Source organism: Microtus ochrogaster, chromosome 2, assembly GCF_000317375.1.
Source record: "Microtus ochrogaster isolate Prairie Vole_2 chromosome 2, MicOch1.0, whole genome shotgun sequence".
In the NCBI taxonomy this organism is placed as follows: Eukaryota; Metazoa; Chordata; class Mammalia; order Rodentia; family Cricetidae; genus Microtus; species Microtus ochrogaster.
In genome coordinates, this window is record NC_022010.1 from 18,990,275 (window position 1) to 19,015,390 (window position 25,116).

At 48.0% G+C, this 25,116-nt stretch overlaps 1 protein-coding gene across 8 annotated transcripts in view; it reads right to left on the reverse strand.

The window, feature by feature from the left end:
• The window catches only part of Rimbp2 (RIMS binding protein 2), a 191,682-nt gene that overhangs the window by 133,191 nt on the left and 33,375 nt on the right, over positions 1 to 25,116 (reverse strand). For 7 of the 8 annotated variants that reach the window (XM_013350341.2, XM_026784541.1, XM_013350348.2 and 4 more), the window contains exon 2: positions 1,441 to 1,550. The gene's annotated coding sequence lies outside the window, so the exon portion shown is untranslated. Of the gene's footprint in view, positions 1 to 1,440; positions 1,551 to 9,426; positions 9,542 to 25,116 lie in introns of those variants that run through there. The other variant, XM_026784544.1, reaches the window with a different exon arrangement.

A 25,116-nucleotide genomic window follows, 5' to 3' on the forward strand; every position in this document is an offset into this window, starting at 1 on the left:
GAGACTTCAAAACACTCTTCTGTGATGCCTGAGATAACACAACAGGGTAACTGTTACGTATCTTGTCTTGGAGCTGATAAATAATGGGCACACTTGGAAAAAAACATGAAGAAATTATGACTCACTCCTTGAGCCAAGTCAGGCCCCCATGCATAACATTCTTCAATGACTCCTTCAGGCTTTTTAGAACAAACAACGGCTCGCTACAAATGATATCTACCGTGGAATTAATTTGATGCCATTATAGAGTCAATGACAAAAATTTAAAGTTACATAGTGTTTTCCAGGCAGTTCCCTCCTTTGAGGATATCTCCTTCCCTTGTACAGTGAGATTTGTGGCTTTCTCATCATAGGAGCTAAACGGTTACCAAGCACACGTCCTGCAGCTGAGAGCCACATAACAGACCATTTCTGCCTCCTCATAGGGCAAAAGAAATCAGAGGATTAGGTGTGAATTCAAGTGCATGAAGCACACAGTGTCTGGGTCCCTTCCTCAACAGCACTGTCATCACCATTACTGTCATTTCCATCAATATTGTCACTGTCCTCACCATCATCACCATCACTATATATTGCCATCACCCTATGGTCACCATCAATATCATCACCAACCATCACCACTGTTAACATCATCACCATCATTATCACCATCACTATCATCAACATCATCACCATCATCATATTGCCACTAATGAGCACCACTACTACCAATCACCGTCAGTATCATCACCATCTCCACCATGGCCATCACCTGCTCCTCTGCAGCTGCTGTGTCTACCATGAGACATCATCCCCCTCCTGCCATCCTGCTGCCTGGAGTCTGAGGCTCACCACCATTTGATTCTGCCAGAGCCTCACCCCATGTCATACACAGGCAAGTTCCTGGCTCGTTTCCTGCTTCACAACCCAAATGCAAATGGGGCGATTATAGCCGCCATCAGGGACTGCTCCACCACATTCGGGGTGAAAGCCTGCTTGTGTCAGCAGAAGCAACTGATGTTTTACCTCTTAACCCCATCTCTTGGTCACAGTGTGAACTTCCCTGTGTTTAGGCCACACCTCTCTCTCTCTGCACGGGAAGCCTCAAACCAAATGCTACCCCAAAGAAACCGCTTTTCTTCTGAACTACTCCGTGTGCTTCAGTGACTCCTGAGTAATGAATGAGCATTGGGGCAGACTTGAACATGAATTTCCCGAGTCTTCTCACTCATTCTGAGGAACACCACCCCCCTAACACACTCCAGTGCCAAACACCTGGAGGTCACGCTTGTCTGAATGTTCCTTGCTCCACAGTGTTCTTCACTTGACCTTCCCAAACCAGAGACGTAACTGACACTCGATAAATCTGTCTTAACTAAACTGCCGAACCACGAGGACCAGACACAGCCCCTATATGACACAGGGAGGCCAGAGTTTCCAAAAGGCCAGAGGACCACTTACCACAAAGCACTACCGCTGGGTTCCCTGTGCCTGGACACGCGGGAGTCTTCCCGTGTTGGGTCGTCAAATGGTCTTGAGCACCTGCGGTTTTCAGGTGTGTCGAGTCATTTCTAAAGAGCAGGAGAAAGCACACATGAGCTGCTGCAGGCAGAAGTGTCTCCTAGTCGGCTTTCAGGCTCTTCCACATTCCCCCATACCTGAGAGGCAGGGGAGTCATGGGTGATGCTACCCTTCCAGTGTCAACAGCAGCTGAGAGAGTGAGTGACTAGACTCTCAGCCCCCTCCCAGTCTGGAACTTTCTTTTTCATCACTCAGATTTCCTGATTGGCAGCTATGAAAAACCATATAACTCCTGTATAGCCCTTCCAAGGAAGGTCTCTTGTAGATCATGGTGATTTGAACTCACTCTTCATCCAAGGATAACCTTGAACTTCTGGTCTTCCTACCTCTAGTTTCCAAGTACTATGATTGGAGGCAGGTGCCTCCAAGCTCAGTATTTGTGGTACCAGTGATTGAGCCAGGTTTCCTGCATGTTACACAGGCGGTATACCAACTAAGCCACACCCTTAGCCTCTCCGTGGGCCCTGAGTTATCAATCTTCCAGGTTCTAGACTCTGCAAGATAAATGTATTTAGGGATAGCTTCTCCTTAGCTGTGATTTAAAAAGAAGGAGGAGGAGGGAAGGAAGGAAGGAAGGAAGGAAGGAAGGAAGGAAGGAAGGAAGGAAGGAAGGAAGGAAGGAAGGAATAACTGAATTAAGGCAACTATGGAAAAGAGTCATCTGGCTCACACTTTGAAGCCACAGTCCAACTACAGTGATTTCATGAGAATGCCCCCCGCCCCAAAGGCTCTTCTGATTAAATGCTTAGTCCCCAGTTGGTGGAACCATTGGGAAAGGTTAGGAGGTGTGGAGATGGAAAACGAGTGTCACTAGGGGTGGGTTTTGAGGTCTTAAAAGCCCATGCCATTCCCAGTGTGCTCCTTCTACCTCCTCCTTGCAGACCAGATGTAAGCTCTCAGCTACTGCTCCAGTACCGTACCCGCCCGCCTGCTGCCATGTCGTCCTCCATGGTGGTCATGGACTCTCACCCTCTCAAACTGGACACCCCAAGTAAAGTTTCTCTTCTATAAGTTGCCTTGGTCATGGTATCTTCTCACAACAATAGAAAGGTCACTAAGATGTCAACACTGAAGGAAATCACAGCAGGAACTGAACTGAAGCCATGGAGGACCACTCCTCAGTGGCTCCTCGCAAGCTTGTGCTCAGCTAGTTTTCTTATAAAGCCTGGGCCCGTTTGCCTAGGGATAGTGCTGCCCTTGGTGGACCCACCCACAGCCTTCATCAATCAAAATAATCTCTGGTACACATGCCTGCAGATCAGTCTGATCAAACCACCAAGCATGTCCTCTTCCTAGGCAACTCTAGATGATGTCAAGCTGGCAGTTAAAAACTAACCAGCCCTAGGCTCATTATCCAGATGACAACGGGGTTGGGGAGGAGTGAGTGGCGTACAAGTCAACATGGGGCTTGTTCTACTCTTGGCCCTTATTATCAAAACAGGACTGATCATCCTGAAAGTATTTCCATAAGACAAATAAATAAAAAATTGATAAAAAACAAAAAGCATGAGGAGATGCCCATTTAGCCATCAGGCATCACAGAACAGAAATATCCGCATGTCACCCGGGACCAGAAGGCCAGTTTGCACGTCCTTCTGCAAGCCCAGTTCACTGGTTCGAGGCCCCATAATTAAGGAGAGGTTGGGATGTCGCAGGTCCAGAGTCCAGTTATAATTTACCTTGGGCCATCTTTAGTCCCCTTATAAATAGACATTTATAACCTACCCCCGTACATGAGCTAACAGCATGGCAATCAATAGTGAATCCTTCTGAATGTATAAACGTATTGGAAACCCCTCCTTTCTATCAACCAAAAGGCTAAGAGAGACATCCGTCTGGTAGCTCGTGAGGCCTGCAGCAGAGGTTTTCTGTCTTTGCTACAAGCCGTCTACCTGATGCTTCCCCCAGTGAGTCTGAAAAGCAACTTGCCTTATTTGGGACTTTGTTACTACAAAACTTCATGAAACAAACCGTTGGAACTCACGGTAACCTGAATCTTTGTTCCCAGGCCATGGTCACTCATATTTGGCTGATTAGAGCTGTGTTTCTGTGTTTGAACTCCAGACCCTCTAATTGAGATAAACAAGCATCTGACATTGTTCCTTTTCCCTTTTATTTGGCTAAAACAGATTTTTTTCAACTGTCTGGAGTCAAGGGGATAAGATGACAATTTGAATGGCCCTGGGTTTCATCAGCAGGCTCGCGAGTGACCCGGGCAGGAATTAAAACAGTGTGAGTGACAGGAAGAACAAAGACAGCCAGACTTTATCTCAGACTTCAGAACTGAAAACCCGTCTGCGTGACTGAGATTCAATTTCTGTCAATTAAGCAAGCGCTTGCCATACACCTCTGCCCTGCCTGGCGGTCCCCAGACCAACGGTGAATGAGATCCAGTCCATCCAGGACTCGGGGCTGGAGAAGGGCAGAACATTCATGTATCATTTCAACTGAAGCTGGGGTTTAATAAGATTAGGAGGATGTGTGAGGAGGACGTGCAGGAAGGGCCGTCTAGACAGGAGACGAGGCTTGCTTTCTGGGGCTATTTAATGAAAGTACTCCGGATGAAGGAGGGGGCAGACGGAGCCCACAAGAGGTCACCATATTAGAAACAGAGAACTGAATCTCTCTGTGGGCGTTCCTCCTGACTCTGAAGGTGTCCTGTGTTCGAACATCACCCCACCCCAGCCTCACTTAAGTACGAGAACAGAAATAACAAGTTGATAGAAGGCTAATCTAGAGCAAAGGCCTCCCTCCCTACCGTAGCCCCAGAAGCCTCCACAGTTCCCTTCCAGCCATCTAGACTGAGCCCACCTCTGACACCTACTAAGATTTTTAGACCTCTCTCCAGGATCAAGCAGCCCCCCTCCCCAATCCAAGAATGACTCTTCGTTCAAACCAAACCTCCTGTCTAGATGTCTAAAACCAATTGAAAAGCTTAAAACTCGAGATTTGGTGATGAGACTCAGTGGGTGAGAGATACTTCCATTCCTGGGACCCCCACATGGTGGAAGGAGAGAACCGACCCCCGAAAGCTGTCCCCTGACCTCCGTGAGCTATCCAAAGCAGAAGTGTGTGTGCAAACAAAACAAAACAAAAAACCCTTGATATTGCAAAGAAGTGTGTGCTGGGGTGGGGTTGGGAATTCAACCGGGCCTGCTCGCAAAAGATCATCCCAACTGGGCTCATTGACTTTTGATGTTCCCTTGAAAGGGAGGTCCTGAGACCCTCGCCTGAATATCTAGCCACCTATCACAGCCAATTGTACGCAGTTGTGCCCTAATTGGATGTGGCTTTGGGGAGGGGCTAGAGGGTCTAAGGAGGTTTAAGGCAGGAATGCTGCACCGCCAGGCTCGGTGTAAGGAATAAGTATTAATATCTGGATTGGAGATGGCATAACTAAAAAGAGAGGGAATGAATAACTCAAGGAAAATTTAAAAGCTGTGCAATGAAGAAGAGCTGCAATCCCTGCTGCTGGTTGGGTCTGTAGCTAATACGTTGCATGACAATAACGTCAATGCTAACTGTTGACTTGACCGTGCGTGTAGGTCGTGTGGGTGAGGGGTAACTCCTCATCCCTTAAAGGGCTTCCCAACCTCATCCTATCTACATTCTAGGCAGGTAATTCCCAGAGTGGACGATTGAGTAGTAACCCTAAATCCAGATGCGACCAGCTCTCCCTTTCACAAGACAGAGTTTTCCCTGAAAGACAAAACTGTCCTTGCCAGAGAACCAATCAGCTGTCATTGTACAAAGTGCTATTGTTTATTTATGAAATTTGATGAGTCAAAAAATAGCAATATAGGGCTGGAGCGATGACTCTGCAGTTAAGAGCACGTGTTGCTCTTTCAAAAGACAGGGGTTTGGTTCCCAGAACACACAATTTAAAAATAAAATAAAATAAAATAAAATAAAATAAAATAAAATAAAATAAAATAAAATAGAAAAGGAGGCATAGCAGTGCATACTTGTCTGAAGAGACAGAGATAAGCAGCAAAGTTTAAGGATTCTCAGGATCAACTAGGTTTATCTCTGGCCTCCACACACACACACACACACACACACACACTCACATGTATAAGCAATCAATAATAATAATACATTTTTTAAGTACAGCGTGGAGGAGATTGCTCACAAAAATGTGAGGACCAGAGCCCAGATACCCAAAACCCACATCCATACCCACAGCCCACCTGTAATGCCAGCAACCATGATCGAGGAATCCCTGGAACTAGCTAGCTCCGGGTTCAAGTGAGACACCCTTCCTCAAAACCTAAGGTGGAACACAATCAAGGGAGACAACCAACAGCAATGTCTCAACCCTGGAGCCACAGATACAGTACACACACCACACATGCTCACAAACCACACCCGCACCACAGAGAGAGAGAGAGAGAGAGAGAGAGAGAGAGAGAGAGAGAGAGAGAGAGAAAGAAAGTACACCAAAGTGTAGCCCTTCAGTGTGACCCTCTGCCTGGCAGAGATGTGTCAGGATTGTCACCTGACTTCCTCCTTAGAATATCAAGCACCTGCCGGGCGGTGGTGGCGTACACCTTTAATCCCAGCACCCGGGAGGCAGAGGCAGGCAGATCTCTGGGAGTTCGAGACCAGCCTGGTCTACAAGAGCTAGTTCCGGGACAGGCACCAAAGCTACAGAGAAACCCTGTCTCTAAAAACCAAAAAAAAAAAAAAAAAGAATACCAAGAACCCTACTCCTCCCTCTGCCACGCGTGCCTCTCGGAGGCATCATGCTCACAAGAAAACTGTTAAGAAGAGTAAAAACAAGATGACAGAAATCATTCTAACTTGTAAATTACAGGAACCTTCCCCAAGCCTATGGGTTTTATTTTTTCCTTTTTCCATTTTCAGGTGCGTGTGTGCCCGTATGTGTATGCATGCTTTGCATGTGTGTGGGCACACACATGTGGATATGTGTGCATGCGTGCATGTGGAAGCCCAAGGCTGATGTCAGGAATCGTCCTCATTTGCTCTTCCACCTCATTCATTGAGGCAGCATCTGTTAATCAAACCCAGAGCTCACCAATACTGCTCATCTTGCTAGCTGACTTGTGCTGGAGTTTCCTGGCTCAGCCTTCTGAGACTGGGATTACGGGGTGGGGGCTGCTGTGTGCAGCCAGCATTTCTGTGCATTCTGGAGACCCAAACTCTGCTCTTCATGTTTCCTTGGCAAGTTATTAACCAGTAAGCCATCTTCTCAGCTCCTAAGCCTATGTGTTATTAGAACAGTAATTCCTAGGTCCATGATGCATTCCATGAACTTGGGGGGTGAGGTGGGTGTCTCTGCACAGAATCAGCTAACTGGCTTCTCTACCACCATTCTGGCTCCTGTGCGAGGTCTAATGTCCCACCTGGCTGGCCGAATAGTCTGCTCACGGCTGCAAAGCGTGGGAAACTGCTCTCTGAGTCTTCCCAGGAGCTAGGATTATTAATTCAAAAGTGGTCCGGCTGGATAACAGCTTTGAGAGGAACGTGCGTGGAAGAATTGAGCGCAGAGCTAGGCTATCACTTCGTGCCGAGCTTTAATTAACTGAGCTGTGTAGGAAGATGGGAACAAAAGCCATGATTAATTGATGTACCTTTTACCGCGGCCATCAAATGCCGAGCCACATACACAAACACAGGCCACCTGCTCTACTGTAAACAGGACCATTGAGGAGCAGAGGATCTGTTCCTTCCACCCACAAGGTTGGGTCTGTTTCCTTGGATTCACCCTACATTGACAAAATAAACTACCTTGAGCCACCTTCGGCTTCCCACCAACCCTGGACTGATAAGATACAAAGCGAGAAGGCTGAGATCTTCCTGATCGTTTTCTGATTCTTCTCAACCCCTAAACTCTTCATGGTCTCATCAGTCAGCCTCAAAAACTTGAAAATCATTGTTCTCAAATGGGATAGGAAGCTGAGAAAAAGCTCTGCCCAAGGCATCTTCGGGGTGAATAGACACTGTTCGGCTGTGATGTTTAAACAAGCAAGGGCAAAGCCAGTCTCAAAGGAACAGCGGCAGCAGGCAGCCTGCCACGGGTCTGTCTACCTGTGAGGCCCTTACTGTTTTGAGTGACGCGGGAGGGAGAACAACTTCCTTGCAACCTAGCCCATGAGCTGACCTCCAGGCCAAAGATCTCTCTCCTGGCTGACATCAGCCTGTGGACATGTCTACAGTTAAGTCCACAGATGACAACTAAAATGCAAACCATAGTTAGAGCCTGGAAAGTTTGGAAGTGTGAGTTACACATGCAGGCTGGAAAATCTGCCCCTGTCCCACCCTGCCCCGGGGGTCCAGCAATTCTTTCTGCCAGCTACAGCCCATAAGGATGCTAGGCTTTCTGTGCGTCCAACTAAGTGGACGCTCAGTCACTCACCTGGCTCTCCCCATCCCACACAGAAGGTACTTACGGGATATCAGCGGCTCCCGCAGGCTGGCCAAGCCTCCCCTCCAGCACCCAGTGCTCACCAGCCTCTCTCAGCTCCAGCCCTGGCTGCTCTGCTCTGCACGGGGCTGGAAGACTGTTTACTTATTCATGGACAGCCTTGGGCTCGGGAGCGGCTTTGTGTCAGTCAATAGAGAGGAAATTCAATCTGTAAATGGGGGCTGCTAGCACAGGGTATATCTGTCACGGTGAGTCACACGGACGGAGCCACCGTGGGATCTCGTGTTTCAACAGTAAGCAGGGCCCAGAAGACACTAGTTTTCCTACTCTGTCTCTCCCTTCCCTTGTGGGTCCCATACCCCATAGAGCACACAGTTCTGGGAACCTATGGACATGTGAACATAGCGAAGCCCCAATATTGGGTCTCACTTGTATCAAAATGTGCCTTACTCACAAGATGGGGGGAATAAAAGGTGGGGAGTGGGACCCCAAGTTCCGTATCAGTTTACCTTTAAACCTAAATTGCATGTTTAAGTCTAATTTTTTAAATGGCCAAAAATATCACATACACACACACACACACACACACACACACACCTTAACGGCTACTGTTTTGCATCTAGCAAGTACCTACACCGTCCTAGGAAGGGGTTCTTCTCATCTTCCTCCAGCTCATGCATGTGAGACTCATTCACTTGGTCCATGTCACACATCCCACAGGGCCAGAGCCGGGACACTGTGTTTAAAGCTGTCTTCATCCCCGGAAGGCACCTTGCTCCTCAGAAGTGCCAGAAAGCCCGTTGTTGAATTAAAGACTTTCTGTCTTGCATTCCACTTGGCCGTGAATGACAGAGCATTAGCGAGTGGAAATTGAAAGCAAGATAAAACCTTCCCCCAGGAAAAGGAGTCAGACTGCTCTGAGCCCTAGAGAGACATCAATAAAGGAATTCCAGAGATCTAAAGACACTTGTGGGCTGGCGAGGTGGCCCAACGGCTAAAGCGCTCACCAAACAACCCTGACGACCTGAGTTCAAGTCCCAGAACCCGCACAAACCAACGCCGCAAAACTTGTCCTCTAAATTCCACATGTGCATCATGGCACACACGCATCATGTGTGTACTCACACATATACATAACACCATGTGTGCACTCACACACACATCATGTGTGCACTCACACACACATCATGTATGCACTCACACATATACATACACATCATGTGTGCACTCACACACACATCATGTATGCACTCACACATATACATACACATCATGTGTGCACTCACACACACACACTATGTGTGCACTCACACACACATCATGTGTGCACTCACACACTAATCATAATAACTAATTTAAGAAAATCACACACTTCCTCACTCACACGTATACACACACATCATGTGTGCACTCACACACACATCATGTGTGCACTCACACACACTAATCATAATAACTAATTTAAGAAAATCACTTACACACTTCCTCATATGTCAGGAACCCTCAGCCCTCCAGTGCGGCTTTCCATTTAAGGCTGGCATGTTTCACCTCCATATCCGATACTCAGGATTTGTCACCTATATGCTCTGGGCTGTGAACAGCACCGGGACCTTTCTGGGGCTGTCTGTCATGGTATTTAAGCCACCAAGGAAGACGGTGGGAGGACCCACCACCGGAATTGCTGCTGTCACTCAAAGACAGAGCCCGCAGAGCAGAGAGCGGGACACCTGGGATGCTGCCTGCCTGAGTGCGGCTCCCCAGCAGCCGAGCCTGGAGTTTAATTAAACGCCTTCCCACCCAGGAGCCACCCCATCAGGTTAATCATTCTCCAGAAACCTTCATTTCACCGCTCCTAAAAGCCTCTGACAACCACATGGCTCGGCCGCAGACCAAGCTCAGTTATTTGTCTCGGAACTGAAATTCAGCGTGTGGTATTTATTTTCTAAAATAAAATAATTTGGGAGCTTTGATCTTCAGCTTTAATGCTAATTACTAACGTTCCTGGGGCGATAGCAGGCAGCCGGCACTGTGAGCACTTACTGAACATTAAACCCTACAGTCTAAGCACTTAAAGTATCACATGGACCCCTCGGAGACCCATGAGGGCACTGAGACTGTGTCTGTGTTACAGATGGAGAAACTGAGGCACAGCTCAAAAGGAGAGGTATTGGAATTTTAACTTGACCGATCTAGACCTATGTGGCCATGGGACGTCCCTCTCACCCCATAAGATGTAGGTGGTTGGTACAAATCACAGAGAAACGGGTCATTGGTCTGAGCTGTTTCCAAGGGAACACTGGGTGTGTGTGTGTGTGTGTGTGTGTGTGTGTGTGTGTGTGTGTGTGTGTGTTTACACATATGTGGGTGCATGTGTGTGAGTGTATATAGAGGTCAGAAGTTGATATCTGGTTTCTTCTTTATTGTTCTTCCCCTCATATGTAGAGGTGGGGCACTTGGGGAACACAGAGCTCACTGTCTGACCTAGAGTGACTGGTCACCCTTCTCCAGGGAGCCCTTGTCTCTGCCTCTCATACACTCACAGGGGTGCTGGGGATTCAAACTCAGGTCCTCACACTTACGTAGCAAGCGCTTTACCCACTGAGCCATCTTCCCAGTTCCCGTTTTTGTTAATAAAATGAAATAAATCAATATCATAAAATGCTGAGAATGTTACAAAGCGAAGATTGAGCAGCCATACCCACAAATAAAGTCAACAAGGCCCTCCTGGTGCCCCAGAGAAGGACAAGAAGGGAATCATTTCACTCTCTTAACCCACCCTGTCTCTCGTCAGCTGATATCAGGCTGCTTCAGAGACAGGACACGATAACCCGCAGGTGACAGGAAGTCAGACATCCCTAACACTCTCCTGCTGAGTACCACTCCAAAGAGAAGGCTCCGAAATGAGGCCCTTGATGCCACCTGACCCTCACATCAAAGACAGGCCCCTGGGGTCAGAGGAAGAGTCCCTGTGAGGAACACAACAGATATCAAGCCAGATCCCACCCACAGCGTGCTTTGGCAATAAGCCTGGCACTGCTCCCTGCTGTGAAGTGCCACTATGGGTTGTCACCTACGGCAGAAGTCCCTACCCTAACCTCGGTGACTTTGAGCACCAGAACGAACTTCTGTGGTGCTGAGTTTGAGTCTTGGGACCCCAGAGGTAGCATGGCCCTATGGAGTGAGAGTGCTGGGAGGTGAAGCACAGGACGGGAACGTTCAAGTGGGGTCATACGGCAGGGTCTCTGCACTGTTTCAGCGCTGTTACAGAAGATCCCAGGACTAGGAGAGAGGGGGCTCAAGCATGGCTGAAGCAGGTGAAAAGGCCCTGACGTAGGAGGCCAAGAAACGACCCTCCCAAAGCCACTCCCAGGCAACTCCAGCGGACACTAGCTCTTCTCTGCCTCCCAGACCCTGAGTTAGTGCGATCTATGGTCCACACTGCAGGATAAGGGAAGGAAATGGGGAAGCAAGATTTCCTGAAGCTGCACAAAGGTCTGAAGCCAGAATGGAAGATGAGGTCAGACCTACTTCCTGGGCTGTGATTTTAATGAGAGCCTAGCTGCTTTTAATTTATTAGAGCAGTGTGTGTGTGTGTGTGTGTGTGTGTGCGCGCGCATGCAACCCAGGTTGCATGCTGCCTCAAAATATAACTGCACATGGATCCTGACCCTGCCAAACCCTGATTCGTTAGCCACTTAAGAAAACTAACATTACAACAAGTCTCCATGGATCAGAGGAGAGGTTTAAAACTATCAGTATCTTGAAGGGTCTGAAGAACAAGTCCAAATTAATTTGCTTGAGTTACCGTGCTTGTGTGTGAACTTAGAAGCTAAGTATGATGTGTTGGGGGGCACAATGTGTCGAGTTCAAGGCTAAGGTCTCATCATAGTCACTCTGGGGAGTCAGCACAGTAGGCAATGACGTCAGGAAATCCTAGGCTAACCCTGCTTCTGGGGATAGCAGAGCCAGGACATCAGGACCGAAAGTCTTTCTTCCTGTGTGTGCTCTGTGTCCATCCTTTCTTCAGTCTGAGCCCCACATCTCTGTTCTCAGTGCTGGCTGCCCTGGAGGCTGTATTCACCATATAGAAGTTCTCCTGGGGTCCAAGCAGGGCCAATGTGGATTTTTGGATTAGGGCATATTCTATCCTTCGGACCAAAATTAAGAGACCAAGCCCTTCCATGTTTGCCTGGCACCAATCTGGGAGTTGCAAAGGTCTCAGTTGGGTGATGGAAATGAGCTCAGAGACAATGGGACTATTTCAGCATTGACTCGTCGGGTAGAGACCCCACAATAATTAGGAAACCCTCCTGTAAAACATGCGGTGCAAAGCTAGAGATGGTGAATGCTTTCGAAGTTACCTCCTGGGAAATAAGGGGACACTGTCTCATAAGTGAAGAGGCTGTTGAAGGCCACACAATTCATTGTCACAGAGTCGGGCTCTGAACCCAGAGCAGGGGCAGAGGTGATGGGCACCCAGGGGAGCAGCCTTGGGTTGGTCCCCAGCTTACTACACCACAACATGAGCCTATAGGATCCCATGGAACACATACAGACTCTGTACACAAGTGCATGCACGTGCACGCACGCGCACACACACACACACACACACATCATTGTATAGGAAATATAAGCAGTGATTGTCAAGGAGTAGACATGGCCCTAGTTGATATTTATTTCTGTCTTCTGTGTCAGGGTGTTTTGCCTGTATGTATCTATGCACAGTACAGCAATGTCTGGTGCCTGAGGAGGACCGAAGAGGGCACTAGATCTCCTGGAACTGGAGTTATAGATTGTAAGCTGCCACATGGGTGCAGAGAACCAAACGTGGTTCCTCGGCAAGAGCACCAACTGTTCTTAACCTCTGAGCTGTCTCTTTAGCCCAATGTCTATATTTCTTTGAATAGTCTGTATTCAAAGTATCTGAATATTTTATAATAAATTACAGATGGAAAAAAACGCTCCCAGGGCTGTCAGGAAAGGAAGAGCCTTGTGGGCTGGAGACAGGAAGAAAGGCACGCCCACCCTAAGAGGCCTTTGGCTGCTTACCAAATGCCTTCGAAACATTCTTTGAATTCAAAATTCAGTTCGCATTAATTTGTTTGAAGGAAAATAATGGATGTAATTAAACCACCCCTTTAAACTATGCACAGAATGTATCATTTAAACACAGAATATTAATAATCATGAAGATTTAAATAAAACTATTCCAACAATATCCCAAAATACACTCAGCCACATCCTCTACACAGCCCAACAAAGGAAGACCCCAGCTACAAACATGCATTAGCATAGCATTTTGGATGGACAGACATATGGGTGATGCAAATGTTTTCTAAACTCTTATTCTTTCAAAGAATCCCTAATCGAGTTAAAACTATTGACATTATCATATTTTTTAAATGGTGCTGAGGAGACAGCTCAATGAAAGATTTGCTTCACAACTATGAGAACCTGAGTTTAGACACCTCCCCCCCAGAACACACGTTAAAAAGCCAGATGCCAGAAGGCTGGAGAAGTAGCTCCGTGGTTAAGAAGATTTGATGCTCTTATAGAGAATCTGGGTTTAGTTCTGGGCACCCACAAGGCCACTCACAATCACCTGTTAACTCCAGTCCTGGGGATCTGATGCCCTCTTCTGGCCTCTACAGGGATTGCATACATATAGTGCACATACACAGGCAAAACACACCTATGTATAAAATTGCATCTTTTTAAAAACAATTTTTACCAGACACAGTAGCACACCTCTGTAACCCCAGTACTAACTAGTAGCAGAAACAAGAAGACTCCTGGAGCTTGGTGGCAATTAGTTATTCTTGTGTGCAAGTTCTAGGGTCTCCAGAGTCAGGGAGAAATCCTGTCTCAAAAAATAAGATAGTGATTGAGCAAGATCCCAGATGTTGACCTCTAGCTTCCCACGCACACATGTGCAGGCATATCTGCACATACATATGCAGATATGCACATACAAACATGACAAAACATACAGGGATTATCAGTCCCAAGCATCATAAGTTAAATATCGTGGGATCCTAGATGCTGCATTTAACTCTGGTCCCATGACAATATGTGGATATCAGGATTCTCTGTGAACCCATAACTTAAAGCCCAAGGAGCAGGACCCTAGTCTCTGGCAGACCCTTTGCAGCAGCTCGCAGATTCAGTCGAGTGTCTGGAGTGAGAGAGGAGAGACTGCTGGAGAAGGGTGTAACTGAAGGGGTCAGAGCCATGCATATTAGTGTTAGCCACCTCTGCTCCAAGACGCTGGTATTTCAGGTCCTCTGCAACACTCCTTTATGCCTCCCTGGGAGATGAGGGTGGTGAGGGTGTTCTCACCTGGCTTGAGTCAGATGCAACCCTCTATCACATGCCTGTGGGCCTTGCCCTCAGCATCCAGCTGCAGGCACGCTGGGAAGAGGCTATGCCTTGTACACACGTACATACCCATGCACACATGTATGCACACACATGTGCATACATGTACCACATATGCATACGTGTACACACATAGGCATACTTGCGACATCCCATTCTTATTGGTTAGAATCAGTCACATGTCCCACCTAGCCCCAAGGACTTCTGGGAATGAGGTCCACCTCTGAGAAACAAACAGCCCCCTATCACAACTCCAGGCCAGGAGTAAGGGTGAGTTCCAGTGCCAACAGAGCATGTGCCCTGGAGGAGACACCGACAAGTATCCCTTACCAGAACCCTTAGCCGTTGTGCCTGATTTTCTCAGTTTGGGCTCTGAACAAGGCCGCTACCTGCCTCTGCCTCCCAAGTGCTAGGTCTCAAGGCATGCTCCACCATGCCCAGCTCTTGAATTTTCAAGATTCTTGCATGAATAAAATAATATGGTCCGTGTCTGTCTACACCTGGCTTGTTTCACTTAACAGAATATCCTCCAGCTCCTTTCACTAAAAATGCTGCTACAGCAGACGGCCAGGTGGCAGGGAGGCCACTGCATTCTCCATCTATGGGCTCGGGAGATCATACAACTAGAACTCAAATAGGGAAAGCACTACAGACGTCAGAGAGGACAGAGGTTGCATAGAGTACATCATGGAAGCTCAGATACAAACACACCAGCACCGAGGGATAAACCAATCCTGCGCTGATCCCATGGCTCAGTGATAAAGATCCCCAGACTACCGTGGCAAGAGAAAGCCAATCATCTGCACCACCAGCACCAGAACCAAAGGCAAGGCAGTCAGAGGGCAATTTCTGCCCCCTGGAGGCAGGTGCTTTCTGGAGACCAAGCTCATCCCATCCCCCCGACAGCCAGTTGCCAATGCCATTCTTAAAAGCCCTTCAGGGTACATTTGAGCATCCTCAGCTTTTGTGCCATCCTCTCCTCCACTCTGTGGCCCTAAATAGAACTCCCTTTAACAGCACATCTGTGTCTGCTGCTACTGGAGGCAGCCCTGCGCCAGGCACCGCGGCCTTAGAAGGAATCATCTCATAGCATATCAGAGGAGGCTTTCCCATGCCTCGCAGCCCATGGGGAGGGGGGGAGGTGGAGTCTTCTTACAGCCCCTGGTGTGAGGAGGTGGAGTCTCTTTACAGCCCATGGTCAGGGGAAGTAGTGTCTTCCATTCCCTGCAGGAGCAAAAGCTTGTTTACCCAAGGAGCATCCTCCTGTCTCAGCCTTAGACACGCTGTTGGAAGCATCTAGAAAGCCCTTCAAGAAACGAATGCGGTTCTCCAAACCCTGCCCACAAAGTGCTTGTTGACTTAGGGCTAGAAAGACCCTCTGCCACTTGAGTTTCCTGCAAAAGGCTTGTGTCTCCATGCCTAGTTTATTTAGTGCAATGGATTAATTCCACCAACTGAGCCACACCCCCAGCCCCTCAAGTGGTATTTGTGAATAACCATTATTTTCCAGGGGGCAAAGGGGAGTGACAGGGAGGAGGCGTTCCTCCCAATAAGCGTGACTTCTTTAGTTTAAAGCACACTGTACCCTAAAACTGCTGGTTCAAGCGTTCAAGCGGCTGACCTCAGACGAAAATGTCAAAGAGATCGCAGGCAGCGTTTTCATGAACAGAAATTTATGCAGCAGGAGTTGTTATTTAAAAAAAAAAATAGTTGCTTTGTAAATGTCATGGCAAGGATGCTAAGCAGGGATGGAGAGAGCCTAGGACTGCTTATTTCTATAAAGGGAAAAGAGCTAGGGCGGAGTCTCCCCGCACCCCCTGCTCCTTGGGAGTCTCCTGCCTCCTGAAGGTTCTTCACTGAGGCTCTCCAGAGGATTGTTGTCCCAAAAAACTCAGCTCATTTATTTTGCTCTACAGCAGTGGTTCTCAACCTTCCTAATGCTTTGACCCTTTAATACACTTCCTCATGCTGTGGTGACCCCCCAATGCTGTAAATTTATTTCTGTTGCTACTTCATAACTGTAATTTGCTAACGTTATGAATCATAATGCAAAGATCTGTGTTTTCCGATGGTCTTTTGGGGGCCATGACCCACAGGTTGAGAACCACCGCTCTCTACATGGAACCAAGTTTGTGTGTGGCTTTGCAGGTTCTCACCCCACTGATGGGACAGACAAACAGATGCAGACACGCACAGATGCCACAGGAAGCAGGAGGTATAAAAGAACAGTAAGTCACATGGTTACTGAGGGAAGTTGCAGGCTCTGAAAGACACAGCTAAAAAAAAAGGAGCTGTTAGGGTAAAATGTGAAGACCATAACAAGAATGAAGGCGTCGTGATGGCAGAGAGGTGTCGGTCGCAACCATTGAGTTCTTCCACATGCCTGGCAGAGTTCTGAGCACACCGTGTTGGAAGCCACCGCATCCTTCCCACCGGGTAACTGATACTCTCAGCCTGACTTTACAGATGAGAACACCAACCCCGAGGCAAGCCATTTAGCCATGGACACATGGTGTCATGGGTAAGACTGTCCATCTGACAAGATCTGGAATCACCTAGGAGACACCCTCGGGGCGTGTCTGTGAGGGAGTCTCTAGACTGTGTTAGTTGAGGTGGGAATATGCGCCCAACCGGGAGCAGCATTCAGTGAGCCGGGATCCCGGGCATTCATCTCGGTTTCCCAATTGTGGATGTATCGTGGCCTCCTTCCTTCCCCACCATTACGGGTGGCGCCCTCCAACCATGAGTCAACACACAACCTTTCCTTCCTTGAATGCCTTTGCATCAGGTATTTTGCCATAGGAGTGACCCATAACAAATGCGCATGGGCAGAAAGTGGGAGACTGAGGACATACACAGCCTTCAGGCCCTGGAGCTGCCCGTGGTACCGTCCCATCCCAGCACAGGTGAAGTCCCCACGTTGGTGTGAAGGCGCAAAGGCAGACAGGCTCACGCAGCTTGGCAGCCACGCTCAGGAAGAATCTAGGAAGCAATAGCATTTGATCTGATCTTTTTCTTTTAGTTTTTCCAGAGCCCTGTCTCCCACCACTGTCTTGGGTAAAGGATTCCTAAGGGCTTGAGCTGATCAGTGGAACTCTGAATCTGGAGATGCACACTCGCGGAGCTTTTAAGGAACTATGGAAGCACCAGTCTTACCCTTAGCTGGGAGAATAGATGACTGAAGTCTTCTAGAAAGAGTTGCAATGGAAACTGCCTATCTAGGACTTAAAAACATTTGCTGGGGGGGGGGGGGGTGGAGAGATGGATCTAGGTAAAGAGTGTGTACTGCTATTACAGAGGACCTGAGTTCAGTTCCAAGCACCCATATGGGGGGATTCACAACCCTCTGTGCCTCCAGGTCCAGGGGATCTGACTCCCCCTTCTAGCTTCTGATGGCACTGCACTCATGTGCATAACCACAAAAATGAAAATTTAAAAAAATAAGTCTTTTCAAAATTTAGAAATATAACTTCTGCCTCTACTGCTTGTCGCTAACTCATCATTTTCTGGTCTTCCCTTTGTTTGCCCTTTTGTTCCTCTTCTGCTTTATTTTCTTCATCTGGTTTCCAGTGTCGAATACTTGGGCTGACTTTTAATATTCTTTTTGAAAGAAGCGATTCTAAAGCTGTGTGTTTTCTTGAATGTGGTTGTGTCATAGTCTTAACTAGCAGTATGGGAAACCCACAAGACAAACCCGCCGCAACAACCTCCTTCTAAGTGGAGATTGCATCCACTTATGGTAAGAGCAGGTCCTGCAAGAATCATGAAGGGTCCTGTGAGGAGATGCGTCCCCTCCCACTAGAAATGAGTAGAAAACCATGGATGGCAGAGGTTAGAATTCTACCTGTCCCTGACAAGGCCAGCTCTTGACAGTGTGAGGCAAACAGGACTGTCCCTTTCATGTCTTCTCTCACACAGAGCCAGTGGCTTGTCCCTGGGGCTGAATAGAAAAGTATTTCAGTCTGGGAGCTCAATGAAAAAGGTGTTCTGTCTCTTGGTTTGAAAAGCTGGAGGCCCAAGGTCAAGGGGCTGGTGTCACTGGTTTCTTTTCAGGGCCAACTGGGAGAACCTGCTCTAAGCCTGTCCCCAGGCCTCTCTCAGCCTGTGGCATTCCTCAGTTTGGGATTGTAGGAGCCAGCCATGATAAGCTAAATATGAACAGATCACCCAAAGGAAGTTCTTTACTTCCAACCATTATCACCTGCCATAAGTTTAATGGAGGCCTGAGTCTCAGTAGTTTATCCTGAAGCAATACCTGGTTGCAGGAAGGACCATAAACTAAGATTACCTGAGCACCACCCAAGAACAGACCAACCAAAGGAAATGCCTAAGGTTCCAACTGCTGTAGATAGGGCCACCTGCCAGCATGCTCACCAGGACATCCCTAGACAAATGCCAGGCAATTAGGGGTCCTGAACCTCAGAAACCCCTCACCCCCACTTCTACTACTATAAAAACCCAACTCTATCTGAGCTCAGGGCTCTCCGTTTATTTCAATACATTGGACATACAGAGAGACCAAGTTTGCAAACTTGCATAAAATAAAGGCTCTCTGCTTTTACATACAGGACTCGGTCTCCTTGTTGGCTTTTGGGGATTTTGTGGATTCAGGCCTAACAGGATGATTCTCTGGTGTCTTCATACCACTCTCCTCTATGCATGTGAGAAATCCCACTCCATAAGGACACATGTCACATTGGGTTTGGGCCACTGAATAACCTTAACTAACCTTGCATCTGTGACAACAGATCCTGTTTTCAAACAAGGTCATGTTCACAGGCACCGAGGGAAAGAACTTCAGAAGCTCTGGGGAGACCTGTCAACCCATCACAGCCAGAAAGCTAAACAGAGGTGAGTGTCCATGACACACTGAAGACATCTGGCCCAAACAGGCCCTGGCTGGGAGACAGAGAGGTCCAAGTGAAGACAAGGCTGGCAGTGAGCAGATATCCCCTTGCTAACCTGGCAGTGCTTAGGGATAAATAACAGAGTGTTTGCCACCTGGGGCTGGCAAGCTGGCTCGGTGGGTAGAAGTGCTTGTCGCCAAACTAGACAATCTGAGTTCCCCAGAACTGACACGGGAGAAAGAGAAAACCAACTCCCACGAGTTGTTCTCTGACCCCACAAGTGCACTGTGGCACATGCATGCACACACACCACTTAGGAGACAAACACACCTACACACACAAACACACACACAAATGAGAGTGTATTCGTTTCTTTTCTGTTGTTGTGATTTTTAAAAAAAAATGACCCAAAGCAACCCAAGTTTACCATTCCAGGGGGCCAGAATCCATAGTGGTAGGGAAGATATGCTAATAGGAGCAAGAGACTGAGAGATCACATCTTAGCTATATAGACAAAGTAGGTGGGAGGGGAGGAAGAGGGGGAAGGGAGGAGAGAAGAGAGGAAGATGAAAGGGGAAAAGGGAGCAGGTAGAGAGGGAGAGAAGAAGGGGAAGGAAGAAGGAGGGGGAAGGAGGAGAAAGGGGGAAGGAGAGTGATGGGGAAAGGAGGGAGAATAGGAGGAGAGAGAGAGAGAGAGAGAGAAATGGATTGAGACCATAAACCCTCAAAGTCCACCACCATTGATGTACTTCCTCCAGCAAGGTGCTATCTCCTAAAGGTTCCATCACCTCCCCAAGCAGCGCCACCTATTGGGGACCAAGTGTTTAAACACCTGGATCTATGAGGGACATTTCTCATTCAAACCTCCAGAAATGGTTTAAAAGTTAAACATTACCGTTGAAACAAAGCAAACTGCATCTACCTGCAATATTGACCCAAGACAGAAGAGACGATCTGGCTGGCCAAGATGGTATTTTAGAGGCAGGGAAAGTCAATTATTAAGTTTTATTTTATAAATATTGATGGATTCGTCCTAATAGCTCTAACTGAGCTTCATAGAATCTGTGTTTTCAACCCTTGGTGTTACTCAGAAGCACCTCCCGTGGCTGTTCTTTAATCCTTCCTTTGTTGGAAGCTTGTCTTGCTGAGGAGCTGGTTAGCTGTCATTGTCATCTAGGATTGTCTAGGAAGAGAGTGTTGATGAGGGGTTGGGTTGTCCTGTGGGCCTGTCTGGGGTATATGAAAGCTGTGTAAGCAGGGAGTGTCAGGGATGTGACACAGGGCCAGAGTGAACTCCTCTCATCCTTGAGTCTCAACGGGGTCTTATATAGATCAGGTTGGCCCATGGACATGCCTGTGGGGAACTATGTTGGTTGGTTGTCTTAATGGGCAACACCATTCCCTAGGCAGGGCACTGTGTGAGTAGAGAAACCAAGCTGAGAACAAGCAAGTAGGTGAGTGTACATTCACTTCTCTCTGCCCTTGACTGCACATGTCACGTGACTAGCTACTTGAAACTCCTGCCTTGATTTCCCCACAGTGATGGACTGTAATTTGGAATGGTGAGCTGAAGCAAGCCCCTTTCTCTGTTAGTTCACAGTTGTCGGGCTATTTTATCACAGCACCAGACATGAAACAAACATCTGGACACGCACCAGGCCACAGCTCACTAGGGAGTGTTTTCAACAGTAAGATGGCAAGTCTCCAGGTGCCAGCCTTTCCCCCACATCCTCTTCTCCACGATTCTACTGGCTGACCTTCCAGAGGCTTTGAGAGGATCCCAGGAGCTGACAGCAGACAACCCGAATACCAGAGAGCACACAGGAAGGAGTTGTGGCAGGCTGGAGCCTGAGGGCCTTCTGAGGTCAGGCTTGGCAGCCTAGGGAGAAGCAGTGAGAGCCCGGAATGAGGCTTTTAAGGGACCCAGCCCTAGGAAATTAAGGCCTGCGCCAGGCTGAGCTAGGAGCTGTCCATCCGCCCTAGTGCTGAAACAGCTCAGGCGAGAGGAGCCGAAAACCCACAAGGCCTGATTCTGTGGGCAAGAAAAAAGAATTTTATTATCTGCATTTTTATATTTGCAATCATTGCAGGCCTACCTGCCCGCTCTGAATTCTGCATCTGGAGGCGCAGCCACCCTTTGGACTATGGGAAAAGGAGCCACAGAGGACTTCTGAAAACAGGAACCAGCGGAATCGTATTTCACTGTGTAAATTGACAAAGGGTCAAAAAGCTTGCCCTTGGCCTCTGACGCACTCCACTCCGCTCTGAGAGCCAGGCTGCCATTTAAATATTTATAGGCCGAGGCAGAGAGCTGCAGTCTGTGGTCTCTCACTCTGGGTCCTCTGCTGGAGGCAGAGGCCGTGGTAGAAGAGATTCATGTTTCCTTCCCAGCAGGCTGTGGTTTGGGAGAGGGTGTTGGGTAATATGGGGGCTCAGCTCCTGGGAACATCCAATGGCCCTTGTTCACTGCAGGGGAGGCCTGAATCCTGACAGGGCAAGAGAGCTGGTCCTGTCTTTGGGGTTCACAGAGGTGGCAAACACGGGAGTGGGGCAGCAGTTCCTCTTCAGTTCCATTGCAGCCATCCTCACTAATATCGGCCTTCAAACCCCAGCTATAGCCAGGCCCCAAAGCCATGTCTGCTCCCTCCCTTTGTCAAGACTGGGGATGAAGCTCAGTGGTGAGCCTTTCTCCGCCTTCTTCTCCTCCTTTCTCCGTCTCTTAATTTTTGTGAGGAGGAGGGGAGGTTAGACACAGTCTAACTCTGTAGCCCAGGCTGGCCTTGAATTGGCAATTCTCCGGCTTCTGATTTCCAAGTGCCAGTAACTACAGTCTGAGTTACCACGCCCGGCTTAATGCATTTGCTAAATGCACAGTGGGTGTCTCTCATCTTCCGGCTCTCAGCTCCACCTGCCTATTGCGCTGCCTTAAGTGACCATCAAGCACCAAAACGAGGCTAGTCCAAACAGAAAGGCATGATTATAAGATGGCCACTGGGCTTTGAAGATGACGAGGGAAAGAAAGTTAACAGCATCTGTGACTTCCACATCACTGAAGGTGTTGGAATGATATTTTGGATACACTGAGTTAAGTCAAACATTCTAACTAACACCGATTTTTAGCTGCTACTTTAACCTTTTGTATCCACAGTCAGGAAGCAGGGAAGTGAATGCCAGTGCTCAACTCCCTGTCTCTTTATAACCCAGGCTCCCAGCCCACGGGCTGGTGCTGTCCACATTCAGGGTAGTAGGTCTTTGCTCCTTAATTAACCCCCATCTAGAAACTCTCTCGAACACGCCCAGAAATGTGTGTCCTAGGTGACTCTAGAGCCTGTGGACAATCAAAGCAAAACCATTACAAATTCATCCTTTGTCAACTTGACATCTCAGAGTATCACACAACAGGATCAGACTGAAGACAAGGTCACACAATCCCACATGGAGACCCCGTAAGGGTGAAGGTTTCTGAGTGGGTCCACCCAGTGACCAACAGCTAGTTTTCCTTGCTGTACATGCATGGCTGGGTTGGGGGTTTTGGCCAGTGGTAGCTGGATAAGTCATTCTTAGTAGGATAACTTCCATATGTGACTGAGTAAAGGAAACTAGATAAAGACCATAGCCTCTGGAGAGATAGCTCAGTGGTTAAGAGCACTGACTGCTCTTCCAGAGGTCCTGAGTTCAATTCCCAGCAACTACATTGCAGTTCACAATCATCTATAATGGGATCTGATGCCCTCTTCTGGCATACAAGCAGACAGAATACTCATATATAAAACACATAAGTAAATTTTAAAAATTTAAATGATTTTTTAAAAAAGCACAGCTCCACACCTGTCACAGAAAAAATTCTTTATAGACATCCATATCAGTCCCTTGTCACTAACATAGAAGGCTCTAGAACTCCTAAAGCCTGAGCTTGTGTCCTCTCTGCTCCACACTTAGAGTAGACATCATGTAGGTGACACCCTTCCCTTCAGCATTCAGCATCTCCCTGATGACACAAGACCTGGGCACAGGAGTCATCCCCACCCCCTCTAGGCTCTTATAGTCCCCAGTCACAAAACAGTACCAATGCCTTCTGTCCTGCACAGGCCTTCACCACACAAAGATTCTGTCCTCGGTCCTGAGCTCCACTCTCTGAATCAGCCATCAGGTGCCCCAGGGAGCCCTGGGGATGACCATTCTGGCACAATCCTGCCTCGTACAGGGTATACAATTCAAGTCCTCCCTTTCCTTTTTGGCTTAATTCCACTTATGTGTTCCTTGAACCAGAGAATTTCAATATGGTACTAAGAATTAGGGTCACCTGGGGGTGCTCAGAACTCTGGACAGGCCAACTCTTCTCTGGACTAATCAACCAAAATCTCCTGGTGGGGAGGAACCACACCTAGCTCTTTTGAACCAGCCCCAGTGGCTCCAACATTGGGCCACATTGGGAACAATCAGCTTAAACAGCAGGCGCTGGGGGCAAGAAGGAACTGGTGGGCTATTTTCAGCAGTTGTCAAGATGATGACAGCAAGGATGGAGGACAGGCTCGAGTGACTGATGGACCAGAAGTCAGCATGTCTCCCCATCTGCTCCACTCCTCTCAGAAGACACAGCAGCCATGCGATGAATAGAGAAAAGAGACACCCTGCCAAAGGGACAAGGCAGCCTAGGCAGCAGGGAGGAACCTGCTGGCAGGACTCTATGGCCTTCAGTGGCTCTAAATCCATCACCCTGGCAACACAGACAAGGTCTCTAGTCTCCATTCCTAATATCATCTTTCCATTTGAAAGAGGCAGGACAGCAGCTAAGAAAGAGAAGGCTCTAGAACAAAGAGAAGAACAAGTGGAGATACAGCGGGAAGGAAACTGGGGTCATTAAGGGATCACACATACAGACACAATGATAGCATCCTCAAAACGTGAAAAGATATGGTCTGGGGAGATGACTCGGTTGGTCCAAGTGCTTGTTACACAAGCGTGAAGACCAGAGTTCAATCCTGCAAACCCACAAAAAAAAAAAAAATTAGGATAATGGTGCATGCTTATACTCCCAGTGCAGGAAGCAAAGACAAAAAGATGGATCCCTGGAGCTTGCTGGTCAGCCAGTCTAGGACCAAATGGATGAGTTCCACATCAGTGAGAGACCCTGCGACCAAAAGATGAAGTGGACCGGGGCTGGAGAGATGGCTCAGCAGCTAAGAACACTGACTGTTCTTGCAGAGGACCTGGGTTCATTTTTCAGTACCCACAGGGTAGCTCACAACTGGCTCTAGCTCCAGCTCCAAGGGATTCTGTACCCTCTTCTGGCCTCCATGTGGTGCACAGACATACATGTAGGCAAAGCACAATTATGCATAAAATACATTGTACATTTAAAAATGGATAAAGTAAACGGAGTCCTGAGGATCAGCACCTGACGCTGATATCTGGCTTTGTAGCATACATTGTATTGGTAAGTTGCCATGTGCTGTTTAAGCTTGTTGAAAGTGGGCTTTGGACTCCAGTGGGTCCTCACTTACCTGGACTCAAACATTTTTATTTCAAATGTCCTCTAAAGTTCCTTTTGCTAAGTGGCCTGGACCTTACTCTGGGACAGGGAGAAAACGAGAACAAACCAGTCCAAGAGCACATTACAGCCTTGAGATGAGCTAAAAGAAGAACCTTTCCCAGCAGAGACCACTGATGCTTACCCCATGGTGTAAAAATGCCTGAAGTGGGACTGGAAGCCCAAAGCTCATCAATGGAAAAAGACTCTCAATAGGAACCCCAGCACGGCAGCTGCTTCTCCAGTTGGTCTCTGCTGGATGTTGTAAGTCCCTGATTAGATGATGTTGCTTTGTTTGCTCTGTCAATCAGGCTACTCCAATCTTCTCTGCTGGATGTTTTAAACTCCTGACTGGGTGATGCTTTGCTGCCCCCCTCTCCTCTCCTCTCCTCTCCTCTCCTCTCCTCTCCTCT